Below are 12,028 nucleotides of genomic sequence, written 5' to 3' on the forward strand. Positions count from 1 at the left end.
ATCCTGGGACCTTAATCTGGTTCTTGGTCGTCTAATGAAACCTCCTTTCGAACCTCTGCACTCCTGTGAGTTAAAGTATCTCACATGGAAAGTGTTATTCCTTTTGGCTATCACTTCAGCTCGCAGGGTTAGTGAATTACAGGCCCTAGTTACCTATCCGCCTTACACTAAGCTCCTGCAGGACCGGGCGGTACTCCGCACTCACCCTAAATTTTTACCTAAGGTAGTTTCGGAGTTTCATATTAATCAATCCATCATACTACCTATCTTTTTTCCCAGGCCCCACTCCAACTCTGGAGAACAGACCCTGCATACCCTAGACTGTAAACGGGCTCTAGCCTTTTACCTAGACCGTACAGTTTCTCACAGGAAGAGCACTCAATTATTCGTCTCTTTCCATCCTAACAAGTTAGGACAACCTGTGGGTAAGCAGGCTCTTTCCTCCTGGTTGGCGGACTGCATTGCTTTCTGCTATGAGCAAGCGGGCATCCCTTTTCAAGACCGTGTCAAAGCACACTCTGTGAGGGCCATGGCTACGTCAGTGGCACACCTTCGATCGGTGCCGCTTCCTGACATCTGCAAGGCTGCAACCTGGAGTTCTCTCCATACCTTTGCAGCCCACTATTGTTTGGACAAAGCTGGAAGACAGGACTCCATCTTCGGCCAATCTGTCTTGCGTAACCTTTTTCCAACGTGATGTACCAACACCCTTCCACCTTCCCGGTAGGGTGCGGATGCCCTTTACCAAATTCCACCCCAGTTGTAGTGCCTGTTGCACGTCGTTGGGTGCATTTGGTGCAAGTCAGGACATCCTCAGCTCGGTACTCACCCATTTGTGAGGACAACCATCCTGCTTGTCCTGTGAGAAAGCAAATGTTGCTTACCTGATGTAACAGGTGTTCTCACAGGACAGCAGGATGTTAGTCCTCACGAAACCCGCCCGCCACCCCGCGGTGTTGGGTTCGTTTTGTTTTTACTTTTTAGGCACTGCCTGTAGCTTTGAAAATCAGACTGAAGGGAGACCCCTGCTGGCTGCAGGGTCAGTGCCTTGCTGGGCATGCCCAGTAGGGGCCAGTCAAAGTTCTGTTTAAACTTTGACAGAAGTTTTCCGTGGTGGGCTCCATCCTCGATGTCACCCATTTGTGAGGACTAACATCCTGCTGTCCTGTGAGAACACCTGTTACATCAGGTAAGCAACATTTGCTGTCTCTTCTTCCTCCTTGCCATGGGGTCTATCCAAGCTGGCGCCATTATGGTTTCATCCATGCATTCAGTTGGGTGGTGCTTCCCTTTATTGTAAAAAATGGCAAGGTAAAGGTTTTTGGTTCCTTTCTCAGATATGGTGAGATAACTGTTTCTTCTATTTTCTGAGTTGTGTGTATTATGGTCATGGACCCTTGAGCCAGCTAAGACTGCAGATGTTGCACTGTGGGAACCCACAGTGAGCATCGCAGCCAGGAGGCGGCGCTGAAGAGAGACTCCGGAGAAGACGTCACCACTGGAAGTCCAAGGGCCCCCCAGGAGGAGCCCATAGGGACCCAAACCTCTTGGACTTAGGTGGGACCCTATGCGACTAAGGATCCAGGAAGCAGCCAAAGAGATGGTCGATGAGGCCGGTAGGGCCCAGGAGGCTGGAAGAGTCTTCACCCTCGGAAGCCCGAGGCTCCCCCGGGAGGAGCCAGTGAGAGCCCGAGCCACTGGGACTTAGGAGAATCCCCTGGGCCAGCAAGAACCGGATACCTTAGCTTATCTTATTCTTATCTTATTCTTAGCTTATCTATAAGTTCTGTTATAAGTTACAAGTTATATGTAATAAGTTAATTTAATTTCAATTTTTAAGTTTTTCTTATCTTATCTACAAGTTCTTTGAAGTTAGCCCTATTAATTGTTCCTTCCTGTTCGATGTAATTTCCAACTTAGTTCTATGTAAACCGACGTGATATGTACCAATACATGAACGTCAGTATATAAAAGCCTTTAAGAACATAAGAACATAAGAAAATGCCATACTGGGTCAGACCAAGGGTCCATCAAGCCTAGCATCCTGTTTCCAACAGTGGCCAATCCAGGCCATAAGAACCTGGCAAGTACCCAAAAACTAAGTCTATTCCATGTAACCATTGCTAATGGCAGTGGCTATTCTCTAAGTGAACTTAATAGCAGGTAATGGACTTCTCCTCCAAGAACTTATCCAATCCTTTTTTAAATACAGCTATACTAACTGCACGAACCACATTCTCTGGCAACAAATTCCAGAGTTTAATTGTGCGTTGAGTAAAAAAGAACTTTCTCCGATTAGTTTTAAATGTGCCCCATGCTAACTTCATGGAGTGCCCCCTAGTCTTTCTACTATCCGAAAGAGTAAATAACCGATTCACATCTACCCGTTCTAGACCTCTCATGATTTTAAACACCTCTATCATATCCCCCCTCAGTCGTCTCTTCTCCAAACTGAAAAGTCCTAACCTCTTTAGTCTTTCCTCATAGGGGAGTTGTTCCATTTCCCTTATCATTTTGGTAGCCCTTCTCTGTACCTTCTCCATCGCAATTATATCTTTTTTGAGATGCGGCGACCAGAATTGTACACAGTATTCAAGGTGCGGTCTCACCATGGAGCGATACAGAGGCATTATGACATTTTCCGTTTTATTTGTCATTCCTTTTCTAATAATTCCCAACATTCTGTTTGCTTTTTTGACTGCTGCAGCACACTGCACCGACGATTTCAATGTGTTATCCACTATGACACCTAGATCTCTTTCTTGGGTTGTAGCACCTAATATGGAACCCAACATTGTGTAATTATAGCATGGGTTATTTTTCCCTATATGCATCACCTTGCACTTATCCACATTAAATTTCATCTGCCATTTGGATGCCCAATTTTCCAGTCTCACAAGGTCTTCCTGCAATTTATCACAATCTGCTTGTGATTTAACTACTCTGAATAATTTTGTGTCATCTGCAAATTTGATTATCTCACTCGTCGTATTTCTTTCCAGATCATTTATAAATATATTGAACAGTAAGGGTCCCAATACAGATCCCTGAGGCACTCCACTGTCCACTCCCTTCCACTGAGAAAATTGCCCATTCAATCCTACTCTCTGTTTCCTGTCTTTTAGCCAGTTTGCAATCCACGAAAGGACATCACCACCTATCCCATGACTTTTTACTTTTCCTAGAAGCCTCTCATGAGGAACTTTGTCAAACGCCTTCTGAAAATCCAAGTATACTATATCTGCCGGTTCACCTTTATCCACATGTTTATTAACTCCTTCAAAAAAGTGAAGCAGATTTGTGAGGCAAGACTTGCCCTGGGTAAAGCCATGCTGACTTTGTTCCATTAAACCATGTCTTTCTATATGTTCTGTGATTTTGATGTTTAGAACACTTTCCACTATTTTTCCTGGCACTGAAGTCAGGCTAACCGGTCTGTAGTTTCCCGGATCGCCTCTGGAGCCCTTTTTAAATATTGGGGTTACATTTGCTATCCTCCAGTCTTCAGGTACAATGGATGATTTTAATGATAAGTTACACATTTTTACTAATAGGTCTGAAATTTCATTTTTTAGTTCCTTCAGAACTCTGGGGTGTATACCATCCGGTCCAGGTGATTTACTACTCTTCAGTTTGTCAATCAGGCCTACCACATCTTCTAGGTTCACCGTTATTTGATTCAGTCCATCTGAATCATTACCCATGAAGAGGTGGAGGAATCAGAAGTCGGAGTCCAGGAACGAAGCAGGGTCAGAAGCCAGAAGTCAGAGGTCCGAAGTCAAAGCCAGGTGCGGAAGCTGGAAACAGAGTTGTTGGACGGAGCCAGGTCAGAAGCCAGAATTAGAAGAGACGATCCAAGATACAAAGCAGCAACTAGCAACTCAGGGGACTGAGTGAACCTCGTTGCAAGGCAGGGATTTGACCAAGCTGCAGGGTTTAAATACCCTGCAGCGTCTGATGTCATCTGAAGGCCGTCCCCCTGATTTCCTGTGCTGGCCCCTTTAAGATCCGAGCCGCGCCTAGGGGGCGTGGCCTAGCGTGTGGGATTGGTGGTGTCTCCCTGGTGAAGGGAGAGCAGCGGCTACAATGTCATGACTATTTAACCTCTACCTTGTTTTCCCATTTTTGTTTAGCTGATTTTCCTGGCTTATATGTCTAATATAGAGACTTTGGGCCCAAGCGACATTTGGCATCTCGGATTTATAGATCTCTTAAATCCTCTCAATTCCTTGCCCCTCTTGGAATACAGTCTTTTGGCGTTCAGAAAGTTCTTGTTCTTCTGAAGAGGTAAATTGGTGATATTTTTGGTGTTTATCATTACGTATCTCATTGACTTCCAGTTTGACTCAGTCTTCCTTTTTTGTATCTCAGAGGGCGGGATGGACCCCTTGAAAATTCTTCTGAGCTGGCATAGCGTCCACTCAAAACTATTGGACCTGTTTGGTTCCGAAAGCCACTTTGTCACATATGTTATTTTTCTGCCCCACAGTATTTACATTTTGGCAGCAGGTTTGGGAGATGATTTCTCAAGTTCTACATTTAGAAGCTCCACTCACTTATTGTAATCATTTTCTGGGGAGCGGCTTTACCATTTTCACTTCCAGCTCCACACCATAAATTTCTGGACTTTTTTCTTGAGGTCACAATTCACATAATTTTGTCTTACTGGAAGCACAGTGATATACTTAATAAGCATTTTTGGTGGAATTCTATTTGTATATACTTTAAGTATGAAAAAGCTGTTGCTCTTAAGCATCACCATCTAACTGCCTGGTCACGGGTGTGGAAACTGTTGGATGACTATTTTGATACTGTGAAATTATCTGGCTGATGCACGGCATTATCTGGCTGATGCACGGCATTTGTTTCACGATTTCTGTTCTCTTATTTCTGGAGGCTTTTTTTTTGGAAGTGAGAAGAGAAGTAGACCTCCCCAACCCAATATTTTTTCAACTTGCAATGTTCAAAATCATTTAAATGAGTCTCCTGAACACATGCAACCTACGCTTTATGTCTGCATAAAGAGGTAAACAATTTTGCACGCTCTACCGGTGAACCAGTACCTGCCACATTCCAGAAGATTAAACGAACATTCTGAACCATATTTGATCCAGTATATCATTTGAAACTCTAAAAGGTGTAACCCTTTACATGCAATTGTATTTTATTCCCCCCAGCCTAGGAATCTAACAACCACTGTAACCCTCAAGTCTTCAATACTGTTTTTAGACAGATAACTTCCCCAACGACGTTTTATGATACCGTAAATCCCTTGCTCCCTTCCCCCTCTCTCCCAACAGATAAGTATACCCGCCCACAAAACATGACTTCTAATATCCTTGGCTTGGCATATACATTGAATTATTTAATGTGAATTAGCAGTATCCCTCCTGGGCCATCAACCTTTACTTTCTGGAATGAAGAAAATAAACATCCAACCTGCTCTTTAACTAGCCAAACACCCTTAAACGGAGTGTACCCAGCTCTGCCAACATAAACCAGAAACAATCAAGTGTCATTTTCGGAATCCAAAAATTGACGCTAGATACTGTTTCAAATGTGCACCATGTTCCTTTGTGCTCCAAATGTAGTTTTGCCGGGTTTTCTAGTGTGAACTTGATGTGTCTTTTAAAAAGGTTGGCAAAAATCCCAAAGTATTCCCTCCTTTTTGCAGACACCATGGCCGAAAAGTCCTGGAATATTAAGATTTTAGAGCTTTCAAGCTCCAGTGTAGCTTTTTTTTCTGTAAGCTTGCAAGATTTACATTTTATAGGATTAATTCAGAAAGTGGGCTATGACAATTTTAGGTCTGGTATTTCCTGGTAGACGTGCCCCCAGTCTCTGAGCCCATTCAACTTTACACTGATCTCGGAGGTTCTGGAGCCCCAGTTCGTCCAGTAGCCAGCCTTCCAGTAATGAGTGAAGATCATGATCAGTGACGGACTCAGGGAGTCCCACAAACCGCAGGTTATTTCTGCATGACCTATTCTCTAGGTCCTCTACCTTCGCTTCCAACGCCCTCTTCCTTTCCTATTACCACCCTTTTCAGCACCCCTATTCTCCAGAAGACTCAATAGTTTCATAGTCAGTGTATGCAACTTGCAAGATGCCGATTAGCCATCCTTCACACATGCAAAACAGACAGACGCTCATCAAATTCAGAATAAAGAGACCATAATTATAAATAGAAATGTGCAAACAAAAAACTGAACTATAAACAAAAAAAACCCACCTTGTTATAAAGTGCAACAATAGAAAAACAGCATCAAACAACAAAATCAAGAAATATAAAACATCATGATAGTAAAATCCTACTAATAAAGATTTTAAAAAATAGTTCAGTCTACTGTTTGCTTACATTTCCATGTTCAAGCAGCCTTTAGAAGATGGTTTTACTATTGATTAATTATTCATAAGGGCCAGGGCTATGCTCTCCCAAAGTGGTGAAGGCTCCTCACTTCCGTGGACTCTTCTTGGTGATGGGAGAATAAAATAAAAAAGCCCATTAGAAAGAGTTGGGAGCACAGGTAAGGATGATCCCAATCTGCACAATAAACTCATCACCAGAGAGGCCAAGTGTGATCCATCCCAATGAGTGAGATTGAAAACTAAAGAGTGAGATTTTTCAGAGTATAAATCTTGATTCTCTTGGATCCTCTGTGAGTTGCCACCTGTACCATGAGAAGCAGATTGTATTTACTGTCAAATGACAGGGAAAACACTATCAGACTCAATAATTTGGGGAATATATTACTGATCTTCCTCCCAGCTCCCAGACTCTTCCTGTCTCGGTTTCTTCTCTCTGCCTGTATGTGGCTCTGGGGGCTGCTGTGGTCTGTTCTTTCTCTTCATATACACATTTTTGTCAATGGCTCCTGATTAGGAACAGTGCAAGATATTAGGCACTCTAGGTGAATCTTGCAGCCTTGAGTCCCTCTGATCCCCCCCCCCCCCCCCCCATGGCCCTCTCCAAACACAATTTAAAAAGATATATTTATAAACAAAATTTACATGAAAAAAGAACATTCAAAGTACACTCTTCTGAGGTAAAAATATCACTGAAAATAACATGTGCTGTACATTGTATTTACATACACAGCTATGGTGCCAACCTGAAAATACAGCAAAAAAATAAAAAGACACTTGGAACCAATATGTTATTAAGCCTATTGTAGCATGCGTTGGGTGTGGGCTTGGCCCTCAGAAAGCCATGTGTAAACAATTTAAATTGCAACTTAATAAACCTCCCATAGCAAAACAGCATTAACAGCTAGAACTCAAATTCAAACCTTACCTATGAAAAGGCAACACTGCAGATATGACAGCAGTCCTTGAAACACCAATATATCTCAGATCAGGAAAACATAAAAACACAAGATGCTATAGATATCTACTCAGAATCTACAGGCAGCCCATCATCAAATATAAAATAAAGAGACCAAAAAGCATACATTGAAATGGACAGACAAAACTCAACTGGAACCAAAAGCCAAACCCTGTATGCAAAGTAATCGTAGAAAAAAACAAACATCACTATTCCATCTAAAACAGCAAACAATATAATAAAGAAATATAAAACATCAATAATAATTATAAAACCATATAAATCAAAAGAATAAATATTTCCAAACTGTTGACAAATAGAATAACTTCCAATAATTAAGAACTCATAAAAAATGTTTTAAAAAATTAACAAAAAATATTTCAAACCATCAAAAATTACCCAATAATTAAAACTAATGAGAAATTACTACATATCTGATAATTTCCTTTTCTTTAGGACATTGAGATGAATCCAGAACAAGTGGGTTATGCAATCCTACCAGTAGATGGAGATGGAACAAACTGACATCACAGTATATATACCCCTGCAGTTATATCAGCCCGCCAGTATTCTCTTCAAAAGCAAAAAACTTGACTAAAAACAGATAAGAACATAAGAAATTGCCATGCTGGGTCAGACCAAGGGTCCTTCAAGCCCAGCATCCTGTTTCCAACAGAGGCCAAACCAGGCCACAAGAACCTGGCATTTACCCAAACACTAAGAAGATCCCTTGCTACTGTTGCAATTAATAGCAGTGGCTATTCCCTAAGTAATCTTGATTAATAGCAGTTAATGGACTTCTCCAAGAACGTATCCAAACCTTTTTTGAACCCAGCTATACTAACTGCACTAACCACATCCTCTGGCAACAAAATCCAGAGCGATTGTGCGTTGAGTGAAAAAGAATTTTCTCAGATTAGTCTTAAATGTGCTACTTGCTAAATTTATAGAATGCCCCCTAGTCCTTCTATTATTTGAAAGTGTAAATAACGATTCACATTTACTTGTTCAAGACCTTTCATGATCTTAAAGACCTCTATCATATACCCCCTCAGCCGTCTCTTCTCCAAGCTGAACAGCCCTAACCTCTTCAGTCTTTCCTCATAGGGGAGCTGTTCCATCCCCCTTATCATTTTGGTTGCCCTTCTCTGTATCTTCTCCATCGCAACTATATCTTTTTTTTTTAGATACTGTACACAGTATTCAAGGTATGTGTCTACAATTCAGCACAGACTCCAGGGTCAAACAGTCCATGTAATATCGGACAATGCAACGACGGTAATCATACATACTCTAGCACTCATCCGGATAGCATCAAACGTCCTCCAGCACTCATCATGAACTCTCTAAGCATATTCCAGCACACATCAGGATATCTTCAAATCTTATCAAATCCTATCAAACCTCATACTATAGCACTCGTGCTAACACCATTAAGCATCCGACAGCATTCATACTGAGATCATCAAACTACCTCAAGTACTCATCCGGATCTCATCAAGTATACTCTAGCACACATCCGGATCTTTTCAAACCTCATCAAACTTCAGACTACAGCACCCATCTCATCAAACATCCTTCCAGCTCTCTTCCCGATCTCATTCAAACTCCATTCAGCACTCATCCTGATAATATCAAACACCATCCACCATCCAGCATGCGTCCAGCATGCCTCCGATATAATCAAGCATACTACAGCACGCATCAAGATCTCATCAAGCATACTGTGATGTAGCGCAACCCGGCCACAGGCCGGAGCCGACAAGCTACAATAAGAACAACGGCAATACCAGAGCCCGACAGCAGGAGGCACAGGGGAAGAGGAAAAAAACTACAAATCCCAGGTTCCCTGAAACCCCACCAGACCTGGGAAGAGAGCCTGAAGGCGAACAGGTGGCAGACATAGAGATTAATGAGGTAGACAGCGGTGAGTCCATGGAAGTGGAGGAAGATCCCATGCTACTGATGCAATTAATAGCAATGGCTATTCCCTAAGTAAACTTGATTAATAACTGTTAATGACTTCACCTCCAGAGCTTAATTGTGCGTTGAGTGAAAAATAATTTTCTCTGATTAGTCTTAAATGTGCTACTTGCTAACTTCATGGAATGCCCCCTAGTCCTTCTATTATTCGAAAGTGTAAATAACCGATTCACATCTACTCGTTCAAGACCTCTCATGATCTTAAAGACCTCTATCATAACCCCCCTCAGCCGTCTCTTCTCCAAGCTGAACAGCCCTAACCTCTTCAGCGGGGAGCTGTTCCATACCCTTTATCATTTTGGTTGCCCTTCTCTATACAGCTATTGCAATACTCAGCCAACAGACAACATTGAACTCAGACAAAAATGTAATAACACTAGTCTAGGGACTGGAAGAACACTTACTAGTAAGCCCTGTAACACACAGGCAACAGGATGAACTTTATGCAATCATGCGGCAGCCAAGGGAGGGATTCTGAATTAATCTGACTGTCCTAAAGAAAAGGAAATTATCAGGTAAGTAGTAATTTCTCATTTCTTAGCGTCCAGTTAGATGAATCCAGAACAAGGGGGATGTAACCAAGCTACTTCTGAATACAGTGGGAGGCTATCCACGGTCCAGTCAAAATTGCATGTACAAAGACTACGTCCTCCCGTGCTTGCACATCCAGACAATAATACCTGGAAGGTGGGTAAGGAGGACCAAGTCTTAGCTTGACATATGTCAATGGGGGACAATAATCTAACTTCTGCCCATGACGCTGCCTGAGCTTGAGTATAATGGGCCCGAACTTCACCAGTAACGGCCTCCCAGCATCCACATATGCAGCCATGACTATATCACTAATCCAACGAACTCCCCTATGAGGAAAGGCTGAAGACGTTAGGGCTGTTCAGCTTGGAGAAGAGATAGCTAAGGGGGAATATGATAGAGGTCTTTAAAATAATAAGAGGTCTTGAATGAGTAGATGTGAATTGGTTATTTACACTTTCAGATAATAGAAGGACTAGGGGGCAGTCCATGAAGTTAGTAAGTAGCACATTTAAGACAAATCGGAGTAAATTCTTTTTCACTCAACGCACAATTAAGCTCTGGAATTTGTTGCCAAAGGTTGTGGTTAGTGCAGTTAGTGTAGCTGGGTTTAAAAAAGGTTTGGATAAGTTATTGGAGGAGAAATCCATTAACTGCTATTAATTAAGTTAACTTAGGGAATGGCCTCTGCTATTACTAGCAACAGTAGTGTGGGATCTTCTTAGTGTTTGGGTACTTGCCAGGTTCTTGTGGCCTGGTTTGGCCTCTGTCGGAAACAGGATACTGGGCTTGATGGACCCTTGGTCTGACCCAGCATGGCAATTTCTTATGTTCAGTCCTTTCAGAGAAAGGCCACATCAGGAAGAGCTGACAAGGATCAACCATTGACCGGACTCTTGAAACAGGTGAGAGCAGCTACTTGAACCTTTAAGGAATGAAGGGCCAATCCTTTATTCAAGCCATCTGCAAAAAGTTCAAACTGAGTGGTATATTGACGAAACAAAGACGAATACCTTGATTCTCACACCACGCCTCACACACTCTCCAAATCTGCGCATAGATCAAGGAAGAGGAGAACATTCTAGCACTTAGCAAGGTGGAGATCACCTCTGCAGAGTATCCACATTTCAGCAAGCAAGCATTTTCAAGGGCCATACTGTAAGACAAAATCGAGTCAGATCTTTGTGAAGGACAGGACCCTGCCTCAACAGATCTCTGTGCACTGGAAGCCAAAGAGCCACTGCAGATTCACATACCATGATCTACTGGAGCAAACTGGAGCAACCAAGAGCACCATCCCTCTGTGGCATTCGAGCCTTCAAATCAATCTGCCCAACATGGGCCATGGAGGAAAGGCATACAGCAACTTGTCTTCTGGTTGCTCCTGCACTAGGGTATTGATCCTCCAATGACCTCAATCTCTTCTATGGCTGAAGAATTGCAAAACTTTCACAGTGCGCAAAGTCACCAACAGGTCCAGGAAAGAAAGACCCCAGCGATCCCGAATCAGCTGAAATGCGTTGTTTGACAACACCCACTCTCCTGAGTCCAGACTCTCCCTGCTGAGAAGGTCTGCTCTTACATTGTCTTTGCCTACGATATGCAAGGCTGAAATCATCTGGAGATGTATCTTTGCCCATTCCATAAGTTGATCCATTTCATGCAACACTTGCTGGCTCTTGATACTTCCGACCATTGACGTAAGCCACAGTTGTTGCATTGTCCTACATTATGCGGATCGAGTGACCCTGCAGCCTCTCACCAAACTGTAAACATGCCAACTGGACTGCCCTGTGATGTTCCAAAGAGACTCTCTGCACTCCAGCGCCCTTGCGTCATTAGCTCCTGCCAGTGAGCTCCTCAACCAAGGAGACTCACAACCGTTGTATTAGCCAGTCTGGTGGGGATAGAAAACCCCCCTTCCATAGATGATCCACCTGCAGCCACCACTGCAGTTGGGAGGAGACCTCCAACAGAAGATAGAGTTGAATCGAATAGTCCTGAAACTGCAGTCCACCAAGACAGCAGGAAACACTGAAGAGGCCACATAAGCGCCCTTGCCCATGGTACTACTTTCAGGGTTGCCACCATTAAGCCAAGGACCTGCAGGTAAGACCTCATAGTCAGGCACAGAGTTTCAACAATAGGCATAATTGAGCTAGCAACTTCTGAATTCGAGCTTCCGGTAGA

At 42.9% G+C, this 12,028-nt stretch overlaps 1 protein-coding gene across 1 annotated transcript in view; it reads left to right on the top strand.

Annotated features, from left to right (window-relative positions):
* The first annotated feature begins 3,949 nt into the window (after positions 1-3,949).
* The window catches only part of LOC115092431 (disintegrin and metalloproteinase domain-containing protein 9-like), a 489,095-nt gene continuing 481,016 nt past the window's right edge, over positions 3,950-12,028 (top strand). Inside the window, exon 1 of the mRNA XM_029603264.1 lies at positions 3,950-4,287. The gene's annotated coding sequence lies outside the window, so the exon portion shown is untranslated. The remainder of the gene's footprint in view (positions 4,288-12,028) is intronic.

This window comes from Rhinatrema bivittatum, chromosome 5 (genome assembly GCF_901001135.1).
Source record: "Rhinatrema bivittatum chromosome 5, aRhiBiv1.1, whole genome shotgun sequence".
NCBI classification, from domain to species: domain Eukaryota; kingdom Metazoa; phylum Chordata; class Amphibia; order Gymnophiona; family Rhinatrematidae; genus Rhinatrema; species Rhinatrema bivittatum.